Source organism: Schistocerca cancellata, chromosome 4 (assembly GCF_023864275.1).
Source record: "Schistocerca cancellata isolate TAMUIC-IGC-003103 chromosome 4, iqSchCanc2.1, whole genome shotgun sequence".
NCBI classification, from domain to species: domain Eukaryota; kingdom Metazoa; phylum Arthropoda; class Insecta; order Orthoptera; family Acrididae; genus Schistocerca; species Schistocerca cancellata.
Genome location: NC_064629.1, coordinates 764,746,995 through 764,773,771, shown reverse-complemented (window position 1 = coordinate 764,773,771; position 26,777 = coordinate 764,746,995). Strand labels below are relative to the sequence as shown.

The 26,777-nt window shown below is 44.5% G+C and overlaps 1 pseudogene; it reads right to left on the bottom strand.

Moving 5' to 3' along the window:
• Positions 1-10,444: 10,444 nt before the first annotated feature.
• On the bottom strand, positions 10,445-10,562 carry LOC126185517 (5S ribosomal RNA; annotated as a pseudogene).
• Positions 10,563-26,777: the final 16,215 nt, after the last annotated feature.

Here is a 26,777-nt window from a genome sequence, read left to right as displayed (position 1 = left end):
GCGTCGGTGGATGGGCACGTATTGCTTCGGAGTACGAGCTCTGTTGTCTTGTCTGTCGGAGAGTCACTCTGGGTGCCGGTTGTGGTCGAGAGGCGATTGTTTCCACAGGGAGAGGTGCCGCTTGTTGTTGGGTGGCCGGAATCGCTGCCATGGCCGAGTTCTTAGCAATTATAGGCCGTTGTGGGGTCGACTTCTTTGGTGTCCTTCTAGTATATTTCCGTAGGAGTTCTTGAAATTTTGGGCAGCCACGGAAGGTCGCTGGATGTTCTTGTTCACAATTGGCGCACTTTGGGGGCGCCGTCCTAGGATGGGTACAATTCGATGATTTATGGGATCCACCGCAGCGGACGCAGCGTGCTGGCATGCTGCAGTAGTTCGCTGTATGCTCGAAACGTTGGCAATGTCGGCACTGAACTGGTCCTTCTTTACTATTATAGGTTTCTATTATCACTCGTGTGTAGAGCAGGTATTTGACATCATATATCTTGTCACTGTCTTTTCCGGATGGGAGGGTGACTCGGTACACAGGTTGCGGTATCAATTGTTTCGTCTTCTCGTCGCGTTCCTTAAATTGGTAGACTTGTAGCACGTTGAAGCCTTTTTCCTTGAGGGCATAGTAAAGTTGTTCTTCGGTAACTTCCGCCGGAAGGCGTTTGACAACTACTTTCAGTTCCCTGTCGTCTGGTGCTTGATGCGTAAAATAGGAGAAGCTGTGGTTCGTGAAGTATTTTATTGCACGCCTTTGGTCTTCGAAGGACTCAAAGTGGTATTTGATGCGGTCCTTTTGGTATATAGCTTTAAGGGTGCCCTCTAGAAGTCCGTTGAGCGTTTCATTGAGGTGAACGTAATCCTTTGTGTAATAAATTGTGACTGGGGGCACTTTGCGAAGCACATTCTTGTCTCTGTCCACGGCTTCTGCGGCATTAGAAGTTTGCGCCTGCGGCTTGTTGGTGGTTGATGGAGGCGCAGCTTGAGGTGTCAGTGGGGCGAATCGGTTCGTTGTGGGGATGGTCTCCGTTCGTCTCTTAGCTGGGTTGGCTAAGTCCTTGGCTAATGCGTTGCTTCTGCGCCGTTTGTTGTGTACGAGCGTAAAGTTCCCCTCTGCGTGTGGGGAGTCGTTGTCGTTTTCTGCTGGAAAGGCCGCTGCCATCTCCGCGTCGTCGACCGTTTGGTGGGAGTGCTGTGATTCGACATCTGAGTCCACAGATAGAGATGCCAGACAGGTGTCGTTATCCTGCTCTTGCGTTTCCCGTGAATAGCGGATAAGGCGTTGTATGTCCTTCAGCGTTTCTTTGTCCTCCTCCCGACATATTTCGAGTCTTCTGGCGTAGTCCTGGCGGTCGTCTTCATTGCTGCGTCCGTCGTGATGTGATGTATGGCCGACGTCCGAATACGGTTTCGTCGTGCGGTGTGTAGTCTTCTGCGGTCGAATAGCGCCTGTCGATCGTCGTTCTATCCTGTCATGAACCGGTGCCGTAGCCTGGGTCGTCAACCTGGGATCCGTCCTGTGTGGAGCGGCCGCTGGGGCGTCCGGCGGGCAAGGCCCAACCGACCGACCAGCGGCCGACTCCGGCGCGTCCGAGGCGGCTGCCCCGGCCGCGCGCGCATCGTCCTCGCTCTTCGGCATCGCGAACTCGACTGACGCTTTCCGCAATTGGTAAACTGTCCATTTTAACACGGGTAATGTATCACGAAGCAAATACAGTCCGCAATGGCGGAATGTTACGTGATACCACGTACGTATACGTTTGTGACTATTATTGCGCCATCTATCACAAAGCGAAAAAAGTGGTCTAACTAAAACATTCATATTTCTTTACATACTACACGAATATGTAATAAAAACTGGGTGTTCGTATTTTTAAAAGAACGCAGTTGATATCCGTTTGACCTATGGCAGCGCCATCTAGCGGGCCAACCATAGCGCCATCTGGTTTTTTCCGCTTGAAGCTAGACGAGTTTCGTTCTTTGTAGTTTTTTCGTTTGATGATTATTTCGTGAGATATTGGCCCAGTCACTATCAATGGACCACCCTGTATAGAGGTTGCCAACCGAAGGGCCTTATTCTGCCTGCTTACATACCTCTGTATTTGAATACGAATGCCTATACCAGTTTCTTTGGCATTTCAGTGTATTTATAGCATGATTTAAAGAGTTTTTTTATTTTCCACTAACGAGGAATCGATACACTGCTGTTTTCGTTTATGATTTTGTCCGGGTGATCTCGCCTTTCCGAAAGGAGGGGGAGAGAGTGATAAAAGTTCCTTTCTCTCAGTTGTACACCGAAATGGGTGAAGGTACGGATCGAAGACGTATTAATAATGGCAGAGCAAAGAAACGGCTGCGCTCTAATGCCGATGGAAGACTTACAGAGATGTCAGAAAGTATTACCATCTGTCCAAGTAGGCTGGCATACAGGCATACGAGATCCAGTTATTCCTGGGAAAAACTGAAGCAAGTGAATGTGAAAGGGAAGAGTTAACGGCTTATCTACATTTCCAGAAGTAGGTAGCTACTGCGTCTACTCATTTTTTTCACCAGAAGTAGTCATAGTAAAATTCTACAAACACGGGAAACCAACAAGTATGAACAGAGTGGTGGTACTGGATAGCTAAATAGTAATAAACGACACGACTTGGGGCGTAGCAAGCCCGACATTCCGTCTACCAGCTACGATCACTGGGTACGAGCACACGTAAGTGGGAACAACATATGTTGTACTGGCCCAGAAGGCACTAGTGATGCTGCCTATCCAAAACTTAGCCTTTAGCCTTCCTAAGTAATACTCTGAATATGGACATTCTACGCTCACTAGACGAACTAGTAGCAATTCAAAAAGAGAGAATTACCCCGAACAAATGTTCCGGCACGTACAGGAATACCGCGATAGACAACATCATAGCATCACGACTGTAAGCGTGACGTCTACCATCACAGTAGTGGTTGTGACTGCGATTTGTGTAATCCATTTCTCTTTTAAGCAAAAGTCAGAGCACCGCTCAGACCCATCTGTGCATCAGGTATCCTTTGGTTCTTTTGTAAATATAGCTCTAACGTAGTAAGGGAAGTACTTGTAAAATAATAGATGGACCTTTACGTATATTAATAACTGCGTTGTTGTGTAACAAATAACTTCTTCAAGAACCTAAGTTATCGCTTCGTCACATCAACTGCTGAAAATCATGTTAATTAGCTGTACAGTAATGGAAGAATACCTAAAGTTGTATAATGGGTAACAACTGGTGCAAAATAGGTGGGATGAAGTTATTACAGATACCCCAAACAGAAAAACTCGAGACGAATTTTCTCAAGAAAGGGCGAAATGTTACAGCCCGGGATAATATCCCCGTCGGACACTAGAAATTCGTCCATGTTCTACCATGGCAGCTCCTGGAAGTTACACGGGAAGACTGCCAGCTGGGGGAAAATGCTGAATGACCTGCGGCAAACACAGAAGCTATACAAAACAGGAGAGCAACCCAGCGTCCAAGTCTGCAAGTGGAGCGTAATGACATCAGGGAAGCCGAGACATAACTTCATAATAGTGACAAAACAGAGATTCGTAAGAAAGGCTAGATACAATATAACTTTAAGTATTCAGATGACGAGCCAGCAGAAAACAGCCTCTGGAAGGTGAAGCACCGATGCTGCTGGCTGCTTTTTCATAAACGGGGGCTGAGAACCAACCCTGCATGCCAGCGAGTACTTCAGGTGGACCTTAATCGAGACTCCAGAGTGCAAACCTTCGACGTTCACGAGAGCACTTTGGAGATCAATATTCAGAGCTGGAGACGATCGGATTATGCAGTCGATGGTCGCTCATGACATAGCAGCTGCCACCCAGCACATCGCAGTGCTGGCGGTACTGCAGGACGAGTGCAAGTTGGCCTTCCTCCGGCGACGAGGCGGTACTCCGGCAGCCCGGATGTGGCACAATACTTTAGAAAACAGTCCTTTACTACTGCCTAATAAATGTGTTATTGACAATTGTGTTTTCTTGGTGCTCTCGAGCGTAATTAGGAGCTCGTTAGCGCATCCTGCCTGGCTCTCACCTGGCGACTGTAAGAGTCCTTACAGTATTCACATGTCCTTGGAGATGGAAATGCGCTTTGTCCGTCCACAGAATGTTCCGTGGCCATTACCTGTCCACTTTCATGTGTTCGTAAAAACTGGGAGGGGGATGAACAATGTTCGCTTGTGTAAAAGTTGTCTCCTTGAGCCGGCCGTAGTGGCCGAGCGGTTAAAGGCGCTACAGTCTGGAACCGCACGACCGCTACGGTCACAGGTTCGAATCTTGCCTCGGGCATGGATGTGTGTGATGTCCTTAGGTTAGTTAGGTTTAAGTAGTTCTAAGTTCTAGGGGACTTATGACCACAGCAGTTGCGTCCCATAGTGCTCAGAGCCATTGTCTCCTTGAGAGATGATAATGGAGACACGTTGCTGTTTGTGTTAAATATACACCCTTTGTTTTCTTGTGTGCTGTGTGTGAGAAACCTGTTTCAGCTACAGTAAGAGCATTTTTTGTTGCAGTAAATTCACTATTGGGGAACAGTTTTGACGTGTATAATCGCTTAATTTCATTTGTAATGAGGAATTTGCTGATCACAAGTTTTAGTTAAATATGTGTTAAAATAAGACATAGCTGCCTCAAGTAGATTAAAACTGAAGAAGCTGCAAAAAGCTGGGAATTTAAGGAGATAGGACCTGGATAAACTCACTAAACCAGAGGTTGTACAGAGTTTCAGGGAGAGCATAAGGGAACAATTGACAGGAATGGGGGAAAGAAATACAGCAGAAGAAGAATGGGTAGCTCTGAGAGATGAAGTAGTGAAGGCAGCAGACGATCAAGTAGGTAAAAAGACGAGGGCTAATAGAAATCCTTGGGTAACAGAAGAAATATTGAATTTAATTGGTGAAAGGAGAAAATATAAAAATGCAGTAAATGAAGCAGGCAAAAAGGAATACAAATGTCTGAAAAATGAGATCGACAGGAACTGCAAAATGGCTAAGCAGGGATGGCCAGAGGACAAATTTAAGGATGTAGAGGCTTATCTCACTAGGGGTAAGATAGATACTGCCTACAGGAAAATTAAAGAGACCTTTGGAGAAAAGAGAACCACTTGTATGCATATCAAGAGCTCAGATGGAATCCCAGTTCTAAGCAAAGAAGGGAAAGCAGAAAGGTGGAAGGAGTATATAGAGGGTCTATAGACGGGCAGTGTACTTAAGGACAATATTATGGAAATGGAAGAGGATGTAGATGAAGATGAAATGGGAGATACGATACTGCGTGAAGAGTTTGACAGAGCACTGAAAGACTTGAGTCAAAACAAGGCCCCGGGAGTAGACAACATTCCATTAGAACTACTGACGGCCTTGGGAGAGCCAGTCCTCACAAAACTCTACCATCTGGTGAGCAAGATGTATGAGACAGGTGAAATACCGTCAGACTCCAAGAAGAGTATAATAATTCCAATCCCAAAGAAAGTAGGTGCTGACAGATGTGAAAATTACCGAACAATCAGTTTAATAAGTCACAGCTGCAAAATACTAACACGAATTCTTTACAGACGAATGGAAAAACTGGTAGAAGCCGACCTCGGGTAAGATCAGTTTGGATTCCGTAGAAATATTGGAACACGTGAGGCAATGCTGACCCTACGACTTACCTTAGAAGCTAGATTAAGGAAAGGTAAACCTACGTTTCTAGCATTTGTAGACTTAGAGAAAGCCTTTGACAATGTTGAATGGAATACTCTCTTTCAAATTCTGAAGGTGGCAGGGGTAAAATACAGGGAGCGAAAGGCTATTTACAATTTGTACAGAAACCAGATGGCAGTTATAAGAGTCGAGGGGCATGAAAGGGAAGCAGTGGTTGGGAAGGGAGTGAGACAGGGTGGTAGCCTCTCCCCGATGTTATTCAATCTGTATATTGAGCAAGCAGTGAAGGAAACAAAAGAAAAATTCGGAGTGGGTATTAAAATCCATGGAGAAGAAATAAAAATTTGAGGTTCGCCGATGACATTGTAATTCTGTCAGAGACAGCAAAGGACTTGGAAGAGCAGTTGAACGGAATGGACAGTGTCTTGAAAGGAGGGTATAAGATGAACATCAACAAAAGCAAAACGTGGATAATGGAATGTAGTCGAATTAAGTCGTGCGATACTGAGGGAATTAGATTAGGAAATGAGACACTTAAAGTAGTAAAGGAGTTTTGCTATTTGGGGAGCAAAATAACTGATGATGGTCGAAGTAGAAAGGATATCAAATGTAGGCTGACAATGGCAAGGAAAGCGTTTCTGAAGAAGAGAAATTTGTTAACATCGAGTATAGATTTAAGTGTCAGGAAGTCGTTTCTGAAAGTATTTGTATGGAGCGTAGCCATGTATGGAAGTGGAACATGGACGATAACTGATTTGGAAAAGAAGAGAATGTGGTGCTACAGAAGAATGCTGAAGATTAGATGGGTAGATCATATAACTAATGAGGAGGTATTGAATAGGATTGGGGAGAAGATACGTTTGTGGCACAACTTGACTAAAAGAAGGGATCGGTTGGTAGGACATGTTCTGAGGGATCAAGGGATCACCAATTTAGTATTGGAGGGCAGCGTGGAGGGTAAAAATCGTAGAGGGCGACCAAGAGATGAATACACTAAACAGATTCAGAAGGATGTAGGTTGCAGTAGATACTGGGAGATGAAGAAGCTTGCACAGGATAGAGTAGCATGGAGAGCTGCATCAAACCAGTCTCAGGATCGACGACCACAACAGCAACAACAGCTGCCCCAAGTGCACAACAGTGTTCAGTTTGGAATTCTGTATCAACACAGAGATAATAGCGATAGTACCTATATACAGGGTGAAAAGTATTTAAACCGACAAACTCTAGGGGGTTGTAGGGGACATCAAAACAAATATTTTTCCCTAATGTCATTTCTTCCTAAGAGGAGTATTTAAACCGGTAGAGGAAGATTTCTCTGGTGGCAAATTAATTAAACCAACAAACACTTTTCCATTTATTTATGACCAAGAGACAACACATTAACACAACCCAATTTCAATTACAGTATATTTTCAAAAATGTCCTCATTGACACGTAAACAAAGGTTACACCGTCGGATCATGTACTGTCTGACACGGGCAAAAACCCCAGGAGTATCCTGAATTGTTCCTACTGGTGCAACTTTTCGGGCAACCAGATCCTCTTCTGATGCAACAGGAGTAGCCTAAACAAGCCGGTGCATCTCTCCCCACACAAAAAAGTCCAGAAGGGACATATCTGGGGATCGAGCAGGCCATGGTACAGGGCCACCTCTGCCAATCCACGTTTCTGGGAACCGTCGGTCCAGGAATCAACGCACACGACGACTGAAATGTGCCGGCGCCCCGTCATGTTGGAACCACATGCGTTGTCTTGTAGGGAGCGGGACGTCTTCCAGCAATTCCACATGCTGCAAGACAGCTTCCTCAAATTCCAGCGTTCTTACCGTGCGACGGCGTACCTGTCCAAGTAATCTGCTAAATGACCCGGTCTCACGCAGACGTTGGTACACAGCAGCAAAGGTCGTATGATGCGGGATACGGTGATTAGGATATTTTTGTTGATAAACCCGCGGTGCAGCTCGTCCGTTGTGATGCGCTACGTCGTACGCACCACCCATATCGATGTACTCACTCCAGGTGTATCGCTCCATTAGAAAACAGAGACAATGCACTACTACACTGGTGGACAGCAGTTGCCTTCAACTGATGAGCGTAATACGCCCTCTAACAACTGAAGATCGTAATACGGCCTCTAAAACTGACGAGCGTAATATGGCCTCCACCGGTTTAAATAATCCTCATAGGAAAAAATGGCATTAGGGAAAAATATTTGTTTTAATGTCCCTACAACCTCCAAGAGTTTGTCGGTTTAAATACTTTTCACCCTGTAGATAAACTCTTTATAAGCAGTGATCACAAATATTAAGTGAAGATAAAAATTTGCTTAATAGGAGATTTCTGGACAGTTTAGCCATATTCTTCACATGTGTTTCAGGTGCCACCTTTTGGCATCAGCTGTGAGAAAACTGGCTACATCTTGAGGAATTGAGAGGATGTAGAAAATAACAACATAGATAAATATAAGCTTAACAATAAATATGCATTCCCATTTTTACGATGTACAACAAAAAATGGAAATTTTTACCGTGTACGGCAAACAATGAAACGCAAGACGACGTAGATGATGAGGAGATGGGAGACATGATACTGCGAGAAGAATTTGACAGAGTACTGAAAGACCTAAGTAAAAAAAAAAAGAAAAAAAAAGGAAAAAGCCCCAGATGTAGACGACATTCCGTCAGACCTACTGATAGCCTTGAGAAAGCCAGCCATGGCAGTACTTCAAGAAGAATGTAGTAATTCCAATTCTAAAGAAAGCAGGTCCTGACAGGTGTGAATATTATCGAACTGTCAGTTTAATAAGACATGGTTGCAAAATACTAACACGAATTCCTTACAGAAAAATGGAAAAAGTGGTAGAATCCAATACCTGGGAAGCTCAGTTTGGATTGCGGAGATACACTATGTGATTAAAAGTATCCGGACATCTGGCTAAAAATGACTTACAAACTCGTGGCGCCCTCCATCGGTAATGCTTAAATTCAGTATGGTGTTGGCCCACCCTTAGCCTTGATGACATCTTCCACTCTCGCAGGCATACATTAAATCAGGTACTGGAAGGTTTCTTGGGGAATGGCAGCCCATTCTTCACGGAGTGCTGCACTGAGAGAAGTGTCGGTGTCGGACGTTGAGGTTTGGCACGAAGACGACGCTCCAAAACATCCCAAAGTTGTTCTATAGGACTGAGGTCAGGACTCTGTGCAGGCCAGTCCATTAAAGGGATGTTATTGTTGTGTAACCACTTCGCCACAGGCGGTGCATTATGAACAAGAGCTCGATCGTGTTGAAAGATGCAATCCCCAGCCCCGAATTGCTCTTCAGCAGTGGGAAGCAGGAAGGTGCTTAAATCATCAATGTAGGCCTGTGCTGCGACAGTGCCACGCAAAATAACGAGTGCGGGCCTTCTCCATGAAAAACACGACTACACCATAACACCACCACCTCCGAAGTTTACTCTTGGCACTAAACATACTGGCAGATGACGTTCACCGGGCATTCGCCATACTCACACCCTGCCTTCGGGTCCCCACATTGTGTACCATGATTCGTCACTCCACACAACGCTTTTCCACTTTTCAGTCGTCCAATATTTACGCTTCTTACACCAAGAGAGCCGTCGTTTGGCGTTTACTAGCATGATATGTAGCTTATGAGCAGCCACTCGAGTTTTCTCATCTCCCACCTAACTGTCATAGTACTTGCAGTGGATCCTGATGCAGTTTGGAACTCCTGTGTGATAGTCTAGAAAGATGTGTGCCTATTACACATTACAACCCTCTTCAACTGTCGATGGTCCCTATCAGTCAACTGATGAGAGTAGTGGAGCAACAAAACGTCGCCCTACTCTCCACTGTTGCCAAATTTATTCAAGATGGCGGATTCAAGATGTATGCGATAGATATGGGAACGTCGCAGAATTTTGCAGGAAGATAGGTCAATTGGACTAAATCCACTAACCTAGCCCCCCATCCCCTCCCCTCCCCCAGAAAACGGCGGGAACTTCAAATTCCATCAGGACTATGCAACACACCACAGCAACCGCCACTAACCTGAGAAAATGGTGGGAAAATAGGTCACTTGGGCTACCTCCACTAACCTAAGTCACCTGATCGCCACCTCCTGATCCTAGGAATTGATTGGAAAGGGACTGTGCTGGATAGGATGGATGTAAGTATTTATTTTGCATGCAGTCTTTATTTAAACAATCTGAGGCAGTGCCTTCATTTGGTGTGTTCTCCATGGGGTCTGGATGCCAACTGACCTAGTACACAGTAGTGCCACCAGAGGGCACTGTCATCCCTCCTGTGACGTAATCTAAGATGGCAGCCTGGGAAGGGGGAAAATGGTGGGAACCAATAGGAACCCTTAATCCAGTCACATGTTAGACTTAAGCCAGTAGGATGGCGGTATATGGTAACTTCATTGGAGGCGATATAGGGCAGGCTCAGCAGCTCTGAGACCTCAGTCTTGCTCAGTCAGCCAGCAGCAGCAGAAGCAGAAGAAGAAGAAGAAGAAGAAGAAGAACCATAAAGCGCCAACAGCAGTCGCAGTCCGACACAGCCCTGCAGAACAGAAAAGCACTCTGTCTTCAGATCACAAGTGGCCCATCGGGACCATCCGACCGCCGTCTCATCCTCACTGAGGATGCGAATAGGAGGAGTGTGTGGTTAGCACACTGCTCTCCTGGGCGTTATGATGGTTTTCTTTGACCAGAGCCGCAACTATTCGATGGAGTAGTTTCTCAATTGGCATCACGAGGCTGAGTGCACCCCGAAAAATGGCAACAGCGTGTGGTCGCCAGGATGGTCACCCATCCAAGTGCTGGCCACGCCCGACAGTGCTTAACTTCGGTGATCTGACGTGAACTGGTGTATCCACTGCGGCAAGGCCATTGCCTGCAGAACAGAAGGAAACAGAAAATTAAGTATCCCATATCACATCTTTGTCTGTGATTAGGATTATTATTATTATTATTATTATTATTATTATTGATTGTTTTCTCGTCTTTGTCCGTGTGTAATGCTCCCTCGTCTTTGTTCAGCAGTAGCCGTCGATGCGTCCAAGCCTGCAGGGTCGAGCGCCAACATGCCGATCTCTCCTGCGTCTGGACCTGTAGCAACCTTGGCTGCCATCTTGTCGAGACCTGCAGCGACCTCTGGACCTGTGGCAGCCAACAACCTCCAGCTGAACCTGTAGCGACCATGTGGGATCCTGTGGCGCACACAGCCCACTTGCTGGAGCAGGACAAGGAGCTGTTGTTGTCTGTTGGTTCAAATGGCTCTGAGCACTATGCGACTTAACTTCTGAGGTCATCAGTCGCCTAGAACTTCGAACTAATTAAACCTAACTAACCTAAGGACATCACACACATCCATGCCCGAGGCAGGATTCGAACCTGCGACCGTAGCGGTCGCTCGGCTCCAGACTGTAGCGCCGAGACCCGCACGGCCACTCCCGCCGGCTGTTGTTGTCTGTCCCACTCATGGATTTGTGTTATGAGGACAGGCGATCTGCTCCCAACACATCGAACTCTGCTGGTGGTCCCAAACAACAACAAGATGGAGGACAGTACTGGTCACCAACGTATGACTCATCCCAGCAGAACATCCCTGTGCTAGTGCAGCCACAGAGTGCAGAGACTAAATGTCCATAATTAAGATATTACAGTTTATTGCAATGAAGACCATCCTTGTAAGCAGCGAATTAGGCAGAAGAGCTTGGTGCGGACCTGGTGAGTCTCCAAGAAACTTACACGAGGGAGAGGAAACTAACATCTTTCTCCCCACAGGTCATAGTGATCTCTGGAAGTCATCGAGCCGTGGCAGCTATCGCAGTGGTAAATACAGAAATAAATGTGACAGCAATTGCGCAACTGACTACTAGCCATGTTGTGTCTGTAGAAATTGGTGCGAGAACCGAGACGCGGCTGGTAGCAACACTTTACGTCCAATACAGTCATGAAATAGATCTTTGCGCTGAACTAAAACAAGACATAACAGCTACGCAGTAAACAGACAGTTAATTATATGTGCAGACATAAACGCATGCCCTACGCAGTGGCATGTAGCAACTACAGACGAAAGGGGACAAATAGTAGATGGCGGTTTAAACGAATCAAACCTCTACATACTAAACATAGAGGACCAGCCACCCACTTATCACAGAAGGGCCGGCACACAAGCAACATAGATATGACTGAGGTGAATGACAGGACCTTAAGATCAACAGCCAATTAGGCAGAAATGGAAGGATTTACACATAGTGACCATAATGTCATACTTACAGGGACTGCAATTAACAGACACTCAAGTTTCGACAGGAACAACAGACTTTGTCTGAGTAAGGCTGACTGGCCACGACCAAAGAGACAGAGAGTACGTCCCATTACAGACTATAAAAAGCAGCATTGACTTTCAAATTCACCAGTTAACAGAGCTAATACGAGAAGTACAGACTGACGCGATATCAATTCGAGACAGCACACAGGCGAAACTTCCATGGGGCATTGAGTGAATAAAGAACTAAAACTAACAAGAAAGACGCGAAAGCGGTACCAAAGGGCGAAAATAGCATGGTACAGAGAAGAAAGATCCAGCATACACAGAAACACTACATTCAGGTACAAAACACTACTCCTGGAGAGAAGACGACGATACTGAGAAAGTGACATACAAACCCAACTCGAAGACAACATTTGGGGAGTACAATATAGACTGTAGACAGAGCGAATGAAGACCCCGTTAATTTTGTCCACGCTGAGGCAATCAGATGATGTCATGACTCAAGGATGGAGAGACACAGCACAATGCCTGAAGTACAAACTTCTCCCGGGCGACGGCCTACAAAGAGATAGCTACACACAAGCACAACTAAGAAGAGAAATGAAACAGCGATACGCATCAGACAGCGTCGCTTGCCCTTTCATGCGAGAAGAGGTCGCTCTGACTCTAGCAAAGTTAGAAAGGAGGATAGCCTCAAGTCCTGGGGCATCCATGCAGAAGTTGCAGAACAAATTGCCTCACAGCTTACCTTATTTCTTGCATATGTATTACATGAGGCCCTAGGCTAGGGAAGACATCTGCAATATAGAAAACTGCGAACACAATCATAATTAAGAAATCGGCAGATAGGGACTCTTCAGACCTCAAAATCGTGTAGACCAATATTTCTACTAAATGTTCTAGCTAAGATAAAGGAGCGGCTTACGTGCAGACACACGGGGGCCTTAGTTAGTATCATTGTGGCTTAATAAGAAAAAAACAAACAAAGCAATAGATGATGCAATCAATGGTGCTCTTCACTTAGTTAAAAATTCAGTACGTAAATACATCGTGGCGATCAGTATTGATTATTGTAAAGACAGAATAGGAGAGGGGCGTGCGGGACATCGCAAGGCTGTGAAGAAAATCGCTAAGGGATGCTCACAGGGCTCTATTTCTGGGCCAATTTTAAGGAAAATTGCCACTGAATCCCTACTACAACAGGTAGCGCAAAGCGAACACACCAGTCGAGTCGTCGCATATGTAGCCGATTTACTGGCGGTAGTGGCGACCGTTTCAAGAGTAAATCAAGAAAGTAAATCAAATAACGTTCTAAAACAGGTAAACGATTGGTGTAAAAGCAATAAATTAACCATAACAGCTATCAATTGAGTCTACATAAAGCTAAAAGGTAAAGTACAAAGAAACTACGTGGTCAACCTGGATAACACTTCCATAACACGTAATACAACACGAGACCTTGGAATACACATCGACGAGCGTCTAAGCTTTCATAACGACATACAAATAGTTTCCGATAAGGCTGAGCGACTATTACACAAACTACCCAGAACAAATACCGAACAATAGTTACTATTACAATCAGTCTTGATCACAAATTTATTTATTCTGGTTCCGGTTTCGACGAACGCCTGTGGTTATCTTCAGACCAAAATGTTGTATGAGCAGGAGCCTCCTGCTGGTGGTAAATCACTACTCCATGCAGAAGTGACTTACCACCAGAAGGAGGCTCCTGCTCATATAGCATTTTGGTCTGAAGATGACCACAGGCGTTGGTCGAAACCGGTTACCAGAATAAATAAATTTGTGGTCAAGACTGATTATAATAGTAACTATTAGTAATAACATTGATCACTGTCTGCTCCCACGATGTATTCAAAAGTGATTAAGTACTGAACACTTTAGATCAGGGCCGGCCAGAAATTCTGCACGCGTGCGGTGCTCCTGCACATGTGCAACTTCCGGGTCACAGCGTGCACGCCGCAGCCGTCAGCGTTCATGTAGTTCATGTTTCTACGCACAGATGTCGCTTTATCCACTTGCTGGGATCCTCTGTACCGGCGCATTCTAGTGCTCTTTCTACAGCTTGCAAGCCAATCATGGGAAGGTATTTAGCGTATTAAAAATTTAAAATACTGTCACAGTCTACTCATTGAGACGTCTACTTTTATATATTCCCCCCCATGAACCATGGACTTTGCCGTTGGTGGGGAGGCTTGCGTGCCTCAGCGATACAGATAGCCGTACCGTAGGTACAACCACAACGGAAGGGTATCTGTTGAGAGGCCAGACAAACGTGTGGTTCCTGAAGAGGGGCAGCAGCCTTTTCAGTAGTTGCAAGGGCAACAGTCTGGATGATTGACTGATCTGGCCTTGTAACAATAACCAAAACGGCCTTGCTGTGCTGGTACTGCGAACGGCTGAAAGCAAGGGGAAACTACGGCCGTAATTTTTCCCGAGGGCATGCAGCTTTACTGTATGATTAAATGATGATGGCGTCCTCTTGGGTAAAATATTCCGGAGGTAAAATAGTCCCCCATTCGGATCTCCGGGCGGGGACTACTCAAGAGGATGTCGTTATCAGCAGAAAGAAAACTGGCGTTCTACGGATCGGAGCGTGGAATGTCAGATCCCTTAATCGGGCAGGTAGGTTAGAAAATTTAAAAAGGGAAATGGATAGGTTAAAGTTAGATATAGTGGGAATTAGTGAAGTTCGGTGGCAGGAGGAACAAGACTTCTGGCCAGGTGACTACAGGGTTATAAACACAAAGTCAAATAGGGGTAATGCAGGAGTAGGTTTAATAATGAATAGGAAAATAGGAATGCGGGTAAGCTACTACAAACAGCATAGTGAACGCATTATTGTGGCCAAGATAGATACGAAGCCCACACCTACTACAGTAGTACAAGTTTATATGCCAACTAGCTCTGCAGATGACGAAGAAATTGAAGAAATGTATGATGAAATAAAAGAAATTATTCAGACAGTGAAGGGAGACGAAAATTTAATAGTCATTGGTGACTGGAATTCGAGTGTAGGAAAAGGGAGAGAAGGAAACGTAGTAGGTGAATATGGATTGGGGCTAAGCAATGAAAGAGGAAGCCGCCTGGTAGAATTTTGGACAGAGCACAACTTAATCATAGCTAACACTTGGTTTAAGAATCATGATAGAAGGTTGTATACATGGAAGAACCCTGGAGACACTAAACGGTATCAGATAGATTATATAATGGTAAGACAGAGATTTAGGAACCAGGTTTTAAATTGTAAGACATTTCCAGGGGCAGATGTGGACTCTGACCACAATCTATTGGTTATGACCTGTAGATTAAAACTGAAGGAACTGCAAAAAGGTGGGAACTTTAGGAGATGGGACCTGGATAAACTGAAAGAACCAGAGATTGTACAGAGTTTCAGGGAGAGCATAAGGGAACAATTGACAGGAATGGGGGAAAGAAATACAGTAGAAGAAGAATGGTTAGCTTTGAGGGATGAAGTAGTGAAGGCAGCAGAGGATCAAGTAGGTAAAAAGACGAGGGCTAGTAGAAATCCTTGGGTAACAGAAGAAATATTGAATTTAATTGATGAAAGGAGAAAATATAAAAATGCAGTAAATGAAGCAGGCAAAAAGGAATACAAACGTCTCAAAAATGAGATCGACAGGAAGTGCAAAATGGCTAAGCAGGGATGGCTAGAGGACAAATGTAAGGATGTAGATGCGTATCTCACTAGGGGTAAGATAGATACTGCCTACAGGAAAATTAAAGAGACTTTTGGAGATAAGAGAACCACTTGTATGAACATCAAGAGCTCAGATGGAAACCCAGTTCTAAGCAAAGAAGGGAAAGCAGAAAGGTGGAAGGAGTATATAGAAGGTCTATACAAGGGCGATGCACTTGAGGACAATATTATGGAAATGGAAGAGGATGTAGATGAAGATGAAATGGGAGATACGATACTGCGTGAAGAGTTTGACAGAGCACTGAAAGCCCTGAGTCGAAACAAGGCCCCCGGAGTAGACAACATTCCATTGGAACTACTGACGGCCTTGGGAGAACCAGTCCTGACAAAACTCTACCATCTGGTCAGCAAGATGTATGAGACAGGTGAAATACCCTCAGACTTCAAGAAGAATATAATAATTCCAATACTAAAGAAAGCAGGTGTTGACAGATGTGAAAATTACCGAACAATCAGTTTAATAAGCCACAGCTGCAAAATACTAACACGAATTCTTTACAGACGAATGGAAAAACTAGTAGAAGCCGAACTCGGGGAAGATCAGTTTGGATTCCGTAGAAATACTGGAGCACGTGAGGCAATACTGACCTTACGACTTATCTTAGAAGAAAGATTAAGGAAAGGCAAACCTACGTTTCTAGCATTTGTAGACTTAGAGAAAGCTTTTGACAATGTTGACTGGAATACTCTCTTTCAAATTCTAAAGGTGGCAGGGGTAAAATACAGGGAGCGAAAGGCTATTTACAATTTGTACAGAAACCAGATGGCAGTTATAAGAGTCGAGGGACATGAAAGGGAAGCAGTGGTTGGGAAGGGAGTAAGACAGGGTTGTAGCCTCTCCCCGATGTTATTCAATCTGTATATTGAGCAAGCAGTAAAGAAAACAAAAGAAAAATTCGGGGTAGGTATTAAAATCCATGGAGAAGAAATAAAAACTTTGAGGTTCGCCGATGACATTGTAATTCTGTCAGAGACAGCAAAGGACTTGGAAGAGCAGTTGAACGGAATGGATGGTGTCTTGAAGGGAGGATATAAGATGAACATCAACAAAAACAAAACGAGAATAATGGAATGTAGTCGAATTAAGTCGGGTGATGTTGAGGGTATTAGATTAGGAAATGAGACACTGAAAGTAGTAAAGGAGTTTTGCTATTTGGGGAGCAAAATAACTGATAATGGTCGAAGTAGAAAGGATATAAAATGTAGACTGGCAATGGCAAGGAAAGCGTTTCTGAAGAAGAGAAATTTGTTAACATCGAGTATAGATTTAAGTGTCAGGAAGTCATTTCTGAAAGTATTTGTATGGAGTGTAGCCTTGTATGGAAGTGAAACATGGACGGTAAATAGTTTAGACAAGAAGAGAATAGAAGCTTTCGAAATGTGGTGCTACAGAAGAATGCTGAAGATTAGATGGGTAGATCACATAACTAATGAGGAAGTACTGAATAGGATTGGGGAGAAGAGAAGTTTGTGGCACAACTTGACCAGAAGAAGGGATCGGTTGGTAGGACATGTTCTGAGGCATCAAGGGATCACGAATTTAGTATTGGAGGGCAGCGTGGAGGGTAAAAATCGTAGGGGGAGACCAAGAGATGAATACACTAAGCAGATTCAGAAGGATGTAGGTTGCAGTAGGTACTGGGAGATGAAGAAGCTTGCACAGGATAGAGTAGCATGGAGAGCTGCATCAAACCAGTCTCAGGACTGAAGACCACAACAACAACAACAACTTTTATATTAACAGTTTAACCCAGTAAGACAAGTAATACAGTTAACAACCGTGGGTTTTTATTAAGGCAGCTTGACTGACAGCACGTAAATACGCGTAATGTTTTTGATCTAGTATTTAAGAAAGAGAGCACATAAACAAGGGATCCCCCATCTGCTCCCATTCCTCGAACATATCCGCATCCTCTACACCTCCCGCCGTCTTGAACCCCCTCACCCCCTGGTTGCTCCTCTCCTCTCCCATCCCCGCCCCCTGCCACGTCTTCACCGTTGTGTCCCCCCTACCCTCCATCTCTACACCCTACATCTCCTTTCCCAAGGTGGCTTCCATCAACTCCCCCTCCCAGATGATGCCCTCTCTCCCTCCATTTATCCCTCCTATCAACTCTGATCCTCACTTCCCCTCCTTTCACTGTCCTTTTCCCGGACTCTCTCTGCCCCCCTTCCATCCTCCTTTTTCCCCCCTCCTCTCTCTCTGTCCCCCTTCTCTCCCCCAAGTCCATTTGCATTTCCCTCCTCTGCCTCCTCTCAGTCCCTCTCGCGTCTGCTGTGCCCCTCTCCCTCCTTTATGAGTCCTCTCCCTCCTTGCCCCCCCCCCTTTTCGTTGTTTCCTGCCTCCCTCCTTGTTCTTCCCCCTACTCCAGGTCCCCCCCCCCCCATCTTCCTTTGCTCGGGAGTGTCATCTTTGTGCCGCCATTTTCGTGCAGTGTTTTACAGTGAGTGCTCTGTGTTGTGTTTTTTGGGAAGTGTTGCGAACGGCCACCATACTGTCGCTGGGTGTACTTTTTATCTCTTGCGAACAGAAACCAGACTGTCGCCGTGTTTTTTTAATTTTGTGTGTACTATGTTTCCTGTGTCTTTTATAAACATTGCCAATCCCTTTTGCTTTCTATTTTAACTTTCCGCATTTTTCCGCCGTTTTACACTGTAAGTCACTGTTTTATCGCCTGTTTTTCTTATTTCTTTTCTTCTTCCGTTTTTAGAAACAAAGTCTGTAGGCTGTAGAGCGGCGTACTAAGCTGCTGCCAGCCCGCCCCCTTCGGGCGGGGGGGGGGGGGGGGGGAATTGAAAATCAATAAAGAAAAAAAATAAACAAAGGAGTGGAGCCGCCGCCGTTCATTTAGGACACATGTCTAATAACAGATGTCGCTGTCGCACACGTGCGCACATGTGCAGCACTTCCGCACGTCTGCACACTGTGCAGCGTTTGGCCGGCCCTGCTTTAGATTACCGCTTGTCACACTTCGTACGTATCAATGGGGCGATCGTATGCTCTACGGCCAGTATGGGCACACCGACTGAGCTTTGTTACTAACAGAACAAATATTAGGCGAAGGCAAAGAAGTGTGCTGCCCAGGCTGTCGGAGCCTTGCCGGATGACACTACTTGAATCCCTGTGTGTGATCTTGGGAACTTAGTCGATAGACTACACCATTAGATACCCGGCCGCAGAGTATTAGCTCAAGATGTGAAGACTTGACAAGATAACTACCTTGACAGGGAAAGAAGTAAGAGACAAACGCTACTTGAAGTGGTGGCGGTCAGATGGCTGGCAACGGGAATGGGATAGCAGTGATGAGGGCCAGAGAGTTTATACTTTATTTTACAACATCAGGTGACGATTAGGAATTACACACATCGACCCAAGCAGAGACATGATTCACTTCATTGCTGGACATGGCCCTTACCCTATACATTTACACTGCATATACCTCATTGAAAGGGAAGTATGTAGTTGTGGGGAGAGAGGTTCCTCAGAGCACACAGTAATACACTGCACACTTCTCACTTAGGCCAGAGGACTAAGATACACATACAAAGACTTGTACGACGTGATTAGAGACGAAGCAGCGTGTAAAAAAAAAATCAGCAGCATGGCAGACTCGATCTCAAATGCTCTTCAGTACGTAAACGAACAACAAATTAGATCTTACCTGCGACTCAGGACACAGCATAGAATAAACATGATAGGCACCTCAGACGAAGATTGCGAAACTGGCCGAAGAAACAACACAGACGATGATAATTTCTTACAATTTACCACCAATCATTTATAACACCCTCCGTTTCCGTTAATTAATTTAAATTTCTTTTTCTTTGTAACTCATTATCAAAAATAAAGAATTAAGAACAGGTTAACCTTTATGCAAATACATAATTTATTGTTTCGTTTCACCAATACTTTGGTTTTTATTGGTGGATATATATTTGCTTGGAATGATGGAACGACTTACGCTATCATATAAGAAATTGTAAAATGTGGATCTGTTTTACAGTACTAGGCAACAAGTCTTTAAATATGCAATAACTGAAAAAACGTCCTAACGCTTCCTTTAAAATGTACTGTTCCCAGTGGGATGGTGGTAACACGTTATGGGTCGGCCATGTATTCAGATTGGCTGCGACACTCTCCACTGTCAGTTACTAGCAGCGTAATAAGATTGCTAGAACGGTTACCGTACTCCCTAATGATTGCTTTAATAACTGTCACTCAGTGGGGTGGTGGTAACGTTGTAATTTTTCGTAGCTGCAGCGTCTGTGGCAACGCATAGTTAAAAACATAGCACTTTTCCCGCCAACTGTTACGTCATTGGGCTGAAAATATTGTGTCCTAAGACGTAAGTACGTCATAGACTAAAAATATAATTGAAATCAAAATGTGTCCTAGGAAATAAGTTGGTCATTGGTTAAATATAGACATATCCTTGGAAATAAGTAGGTCATGGTCCAAAGACAGTATCCGCTAGTCCTGTGGCACCATACCCTGACCTAGAAATAGAATTGAAAGGAAGTCAGGGATTGGTGTACCTGGACTGGTGTGTGCTAATTACTGCAAAAAACCTCACAGAAATTATAATTTGTACATTTTCGTTACAGTTTTTTTAGGTTAGTGTTGTCTATCTTTAAATTTATTGTATGTACGTGTAATTGTAGAGCTGACATATCTATTTGCTCCCGCAGCCTACTTCTACATCTATATCTACATCTACACTTATACTCCGCAAGCCACCCAACGGTGTGTAGCGGAGGGCACTTTACGTGCCACTGTCATTACCTCCCTTTTCTGTTCCAGTCGCGTATGGTTCGCGGGAAGAACGACTGCCGGAAAGCCTCCGTGCGCGCTCGAATCTCTCTAATTTTACATCCGTGATCTCCTCGGGAGGTATAAGTGGGGGGAAGCAATATATTCGATACCTCATCCAGAAACGCACCCTCTCGAAACCTGGACAGCAAGTTACACCGCGATGGAGAGCGCCTCTCTTGCAGAGTCTGCCACTTGAGTTTGCTAAACATCGCCGTAACGCTATCACGCTTACCAAATAACCCTATGACGAAACGCGCCGCTCTTCTTTGGATCTTCTCTATCTCCTCTGTCAACCCGTCCTGGTACGTATCCCACACTGATGAGCAATACTCAAGTATAGGTCGAACGAGTGTTTTGTAAGCCACCTCCTTTGTTGATGGACTACATTTTCTAATGGCTCTCCCAATGAATCTCAACCTGGCAACCGCCTTACCAACAATTAGATTTATATGATCATTCCACTTCAAATCGTTCCGTACGCATACTCCCAGATATTTTACAGAAGTAACTGCTACCAGTGTTTGTTCCGCTATCATATAATCATACAATAAAGGATCCTTCTTTCTATGTATTCGCAGTACATTACATTTGTCTATGTTAAGGGTCAGTTGCCACTCCCTGCACCAAGTGCCTATCCTGCATTTCGCTACAATTTTCTAATGCTGCAACTTCTCTGTATACTACAGCATCATCCGCGAAAAGCCGTATGGAACTTCCGACACTATCTACTGTGTCATTTGTATATATTGTGGAAAGCAATAGTCCCATAACACTCCCCTGTGGGACGCCAGATGTTACTTTAACGTCTGTAGACGTCTCTCCATTGAGAACAACATGCTGTGTTCTGTTTGCTAAAAACTCTTCAATCCAGCCACACAGCTGATCTGATATTCCATAGGCTCTTACTTTGTTTATCAGGCGACAGTGCGTAACTGCATCGAACGCCTTCCGGAAGGTCTTAATTTCCTTATCGACCTCGTCCTTCGATAAATACAGTCGTAACATGCTACGCGACATGATGAACTGTCTGCGAAGGATTGAGACGGTTACCACATGCTACGGCCAATCAGCTGAACCAGAGGCGCGCCGCGCGAGGTAGCCGCTTGGTCTCAGGCGTCTTGTCACGGACCGCGTGGCTCCCCTCATTGGGGGTTCGAGTCCTCCCTCGCGCGTGGGTTTGTATGTCGTCCTTAGCGTAAGTTAGTTAGTTTAAGTTAGATTAAGTAATGTGTAAGCTTAGGGACCGATGACCTCAGCAGTTTGGTCCCATAGGGCCTTACTACAAATTTCCAAACCAGAGGCGCAAACCATTGACGCAGCAAAAAGGTGGGGCCGCTGTGCCTTGGGTGACGTGACTGATTAACGTCTGAACATGGTTCTGTTACGGCTTACATGACAGAAACCAATGCTTTAGCTACACAAGGACAGCCCCAGTCCACGTAAATATTCATTGCAACCTGGCAGACACCGGCTCTGAGTGGGACCTACGACGGTCTGACAGTCTACATATACCAACCAGTCGCCACCTCTGGAATCAGTCGCTGCTAGCTATAGCCCTCCAATTGGCGGGCTAGCTGATGGCCTACAGTTCGATCCTACGGAGGTGCAGCTACCTGGCTGCCATTGTTTCTGGGGGAAAACACCTTGCTGCCCGCCTCAGTTTTTGGGGCAGACACTGCCGCTGTTGTGAGCCACAGTAGGGGTTCAGTGGGCATACTGGATTTAAAGGAACGCTTATTTCGTGGGTACTGATAAGGCTCCTGGGAAGCCTCTCCCCCTGGCACCTGGCGAGGTCATGCACCTCAGGCAGTTGTGTACGTTAAAAAGGCAAGAAAATGAAAGTCACCCGTCCACTGTACGAATATAAGCGCAGATAACAATCTAATCCAATGTAATGCAGATAAAGCAATTGCAGGTTAAAAAAATGGGAAAATGATCACCCTCCCACATTACCACAACGAGTGCACGGAACGATCTTAGATGAGATCACTATCACGAATAGAAACCGGTCATTTGGTATCTGTGCTCTGTAGTGAGACGAAGGATCATCAGCAGCAGAGTTGTCCCACTTAGAAAATGGAGGCCTAACTTACGAGATAACACACTCTGACAACGCACTGAGCGACTATACTTAATCCTCCTTCTAGCGTTTTTTTAAAATAAAAGTGCATTCCTGTCAGTAACTGCTTCCAGCGTACATTTGGTGATGTGTGTGTGTGGTGTGTGTGTGCTGATTTATTACAGACCAACTACTAGCAGTCTGACAGTGATGTCATACACTGATAATCCAGGGCCTAAACTTGGTACATATTTTGTTGTGTTGCCGATGTTGTTTTACACCAGATATGGGAGTATTTGTTAAAATATTATGCTGTAGTATTCGTTTAATGTTGTACATCATTGTATTTGTTTAAAATGGTGCTCTGCAGAAGTAGTTACACACAGAATTGCCGCACAAGCCCTACACAAACCGTGGGAACTTCTTAATGTCTACTGGTTGATGAATTGGACAACCAATCAGAACTGCTCCAGCCCTCTTAAATACTCTCGGTAATTCCTAAGTCATCCTGCAGAAATATAAACAGCAATTTATAAAAGAAATTTTGAAAATGAAATAGTAAATGATTTCATTGCGAGTTTTTCTTCTGACTGCCTTTATCCAAAAGCATGTACACTGGACATACGTCACATATATCAAATGATTCATGATTTCACAAGAACTTTCTCACGTATACATTTTACATAATTTTTACCAAAATAAAACATTCACATATTATGTGTGACCTCACTATTTCTACGCCATTCGCACAATAAAATATAATTAAATAATAATTTAAAAAGTGTTTATTATTATGTCAGCAAGCTGTTGTAACGATATAAAAAGATAATTTTGGAAGATTAATTTATATGAACTGATCTTTTTGATTATAGTTGCAAATGAGATTATAAATAAACACATTACAAACCCTAGCTCAGTTTAGTAATACCAGAAAAGTTATTATGGTTTTTAGGTAAAATTTTATATCTTCGAAAGTGTTGTACATACGAACTATGATTTTTACACGACAGTTATGTTATCACCACATGTCTATATATGGAAAATGAAAAAAATCGAATGAAATTTAATATTACTTCCTCGGATTCATAAAGAGTGTGCATAACGCGAATCGATCACACCGTAGGCGAGCACGTCGCCCCAGCTGCCACAGCGTCAGCTCTGCGTACATGAGGGGGGGGAAAAATTCTCTCTCCCTCTCTCTCTCTCTCTACCGCCTACATGATCAGACACACGCTAAGATCGCTTGCTTCACTGTAAGGAGTGAAAAGATCTGGAATAACCTGCTACATTACAGAACTACTTAATTTCATTGACTTCGATTCCCGGCGGGGTCAGGGATTTTCTCTGCCTCGTGATGACTGGGTGTTGTGTGATGTCCTTAGGTTAGTTAGGTTTAAGTAGTTCTACGTTCTAGGGGACTGATGACCATAGCTGTTAAGTCCCATAGTGCTCAGAGCCAATTTCATTGGCCTAAACAAAATCACCATTTGTGCAGCAACAGTAGATAAATTTATATCCCTCGTGTTTCAATCCATCACTTTTGCGAAGTAAAATTAAGTTCATTTAAATGCTATATAGTAATTACAGCTTTTGCAGCTTGCTGAAACACCGTTTTACTCTCTCTGTCATCGGTATCTCATTACGTATCCCCCACAGCTACACACAATTATACTCATTTAATGTACGCAAAATTCTTAAATCTAACAGTCCCATAATGAATGTGTCCAAAGAATATACACATCCCTATAGCAAAATACCCTTCCAAAAACTTTAAACTAAACATAATATATGTTCAAGAAACTGACCCACAAACCCTTATCCTAACATATACATGACAATACGAACCAAAAAATTCTTAACCTAAACACAAGAAATTGTATGCTTTATGTACACAAACTTAAATACTAACACATTGATTGTAAGCACCTGAATCTTGTTTATTCTGACATTTCTTAATGCAGTCCTTCATTGTGTCATCGAAGTATTACCTCTAAATAGATTTACACAATAATATCCACCCCTCACAAAAAAAGCAAACTATAATTTAAGACTTAATCTACTATACACAAAAGACGGACCCAATTTAATTAGCTTGCTTTTCAAGACATAGAAATTGGGACATGAACAGTTTACTTACCGTTGGAAAAAGGAAGTCCCAACGTTATGTTCTGTTAAGTACTAGTTGTGTAAATGGCGTCTAGGGCGATGACAGATGCGTAAACGGCCGCTAGGGTACTCCTGCCAACAGGTAATTGTGAATAATATGGATACGATACAACAGAAGGTTTTGCGTTCTTGAGTCGTCAGAGTGCAGCGGGAATTTCGTCTCCGATTCAGCACTGAACCACCAACTAGGAAAACTACAAGCTGCTGGTTTAAGCAATTATAACAGGGTATCTCTGCAAAAGTAAAACCCCTGGCTGTCCGCATGTAGCCGGCCGCTGAGGCCGAGCGGTTCTAGGCGCTTCAGTCTGGAACCACGCGACCGATCCTGCCTCGGGCATGGATGTGTATGATGTCCTTAGGTTAGTTAGGTTTAAGTAGTTCTAAGTTCTAGGGGACTGATGACCTCAGATGTTAAGTCCCATAGTGCTCAGAGCTATTTTTTTCAATCCCTTCCTTAGTGATGACTAGGTCACATGGGAAATCAAGACTTGGCTCTACACTTCTGGTCACCGAACTCTCCTGACCTCGTGCCCTGTGACTTTATGTTGTGTAGCTATGTTAAGGAGGCTGTTTACATCCCACCACTACCAGCAAATCTGGCCGACCAACCTGAACCTGTGGAACCATGTCACTGGTGCGATGAACTCCATAACACAAGACATGCTTCATCGTGTGTGGGACAATTTGGCTACTGGTTGGATGTTTACCGTGAAGCAAAGTGGAAAATAAACATTGTTTATGTGCAATTTATACATCATGAAACACAAATCATTTAAATGGGTTCTACTTTTTCGAATAACCCTGTTCATTGGTACATATTCTGCTTCATCTTAACCTATAACCTCTTTCACTGTCATCTCTCAATTCATCACTTCCATATGTAAGATGGCCATCAAGCCTTTCCCAGTCAAAGCAATCGTAAGCTTTTATTTTTTTCTCCTATCTCCAGCATTTATTTCAAGCACTTTTCCTTTATAGGATATATTTGCCTCATGTTTTCTCAAAAAGTCTGCGCCCAGCACCACATTTATACTCAGATTTGGTATCACAAGCAATGCATGATTAAATTCTTCTCCACCAACGTCTACATCTAATATTACCTCCCTCCATGTATTGTACTGTATGGAACTGGGGACCTAGAAACGACGGAGAGGCTTCGTCCCCACCGTATCCCGCAGTGGTACACAACCACCCCACACCGAACCCAGGATTATTGTGCGGTTCGGCTCCCCGGCCCCCAGTAGACCCCCCCCCCCCCCTCTGGAACGTCACGGCTCACACCATACGAGCGTAACCCAATGTTTGCGTGGTAGAGTAAGTATAGTGTACGCGTATGTGGAAAAAGTGTTTGCTCAGCAATCGCCGACATAATGTAACTGAGACGGAATAAGGGGAACCAGCCCGCATTCGTCGAGGCAGATGGAAAACCGCCTTAAAACGATCCACAGACTGGCCAGCCCACTGGACCTCGACACTAATCCGCCGGGCTGATTAGTGCGGGGGACTGGCACGCCTTCCCGCCCGGAAAGCAGTGCGTTAGACCACACGGCTAACCGGGGGGTGCTACCTTCCTCCTTACTGGCTTCCTATAATTCCCAGTAGAATTTTTGATTATTCCTCTGGTGATTGGAAATTCAACTGTTTTCTTGCCAATCTGCGCACGACACTGCATGGTACCAACACATTCCAAAAAACCACTCACAGAAATGCGATTTTTCAGAGGGTCATATCTCAGATTGCATTGATCACAGAGGAAAAGGTTCAAAATGGCTCTGAGCACTATGGGACTTAACTACTGAGGTCATCAGTCCCCTAGAACTTAGAACTACTTAAACCTAACTAACCTAAGGACATCACACACACCCATGCCCGAGGCAGGATTCGAACCTGCGACCGTAGCGGTCGCGCGGTTCCAGACTGTAGCGCCTAGAACCGATCAGCCACCCGGACCGGCAGAGAAAAAGGGTCAACTGGTATGGATAGCCCATGGTATAGCGACCATTTGTATACTCATCGGAAGAACGGGCATACTGTAGCTATCATCTACATC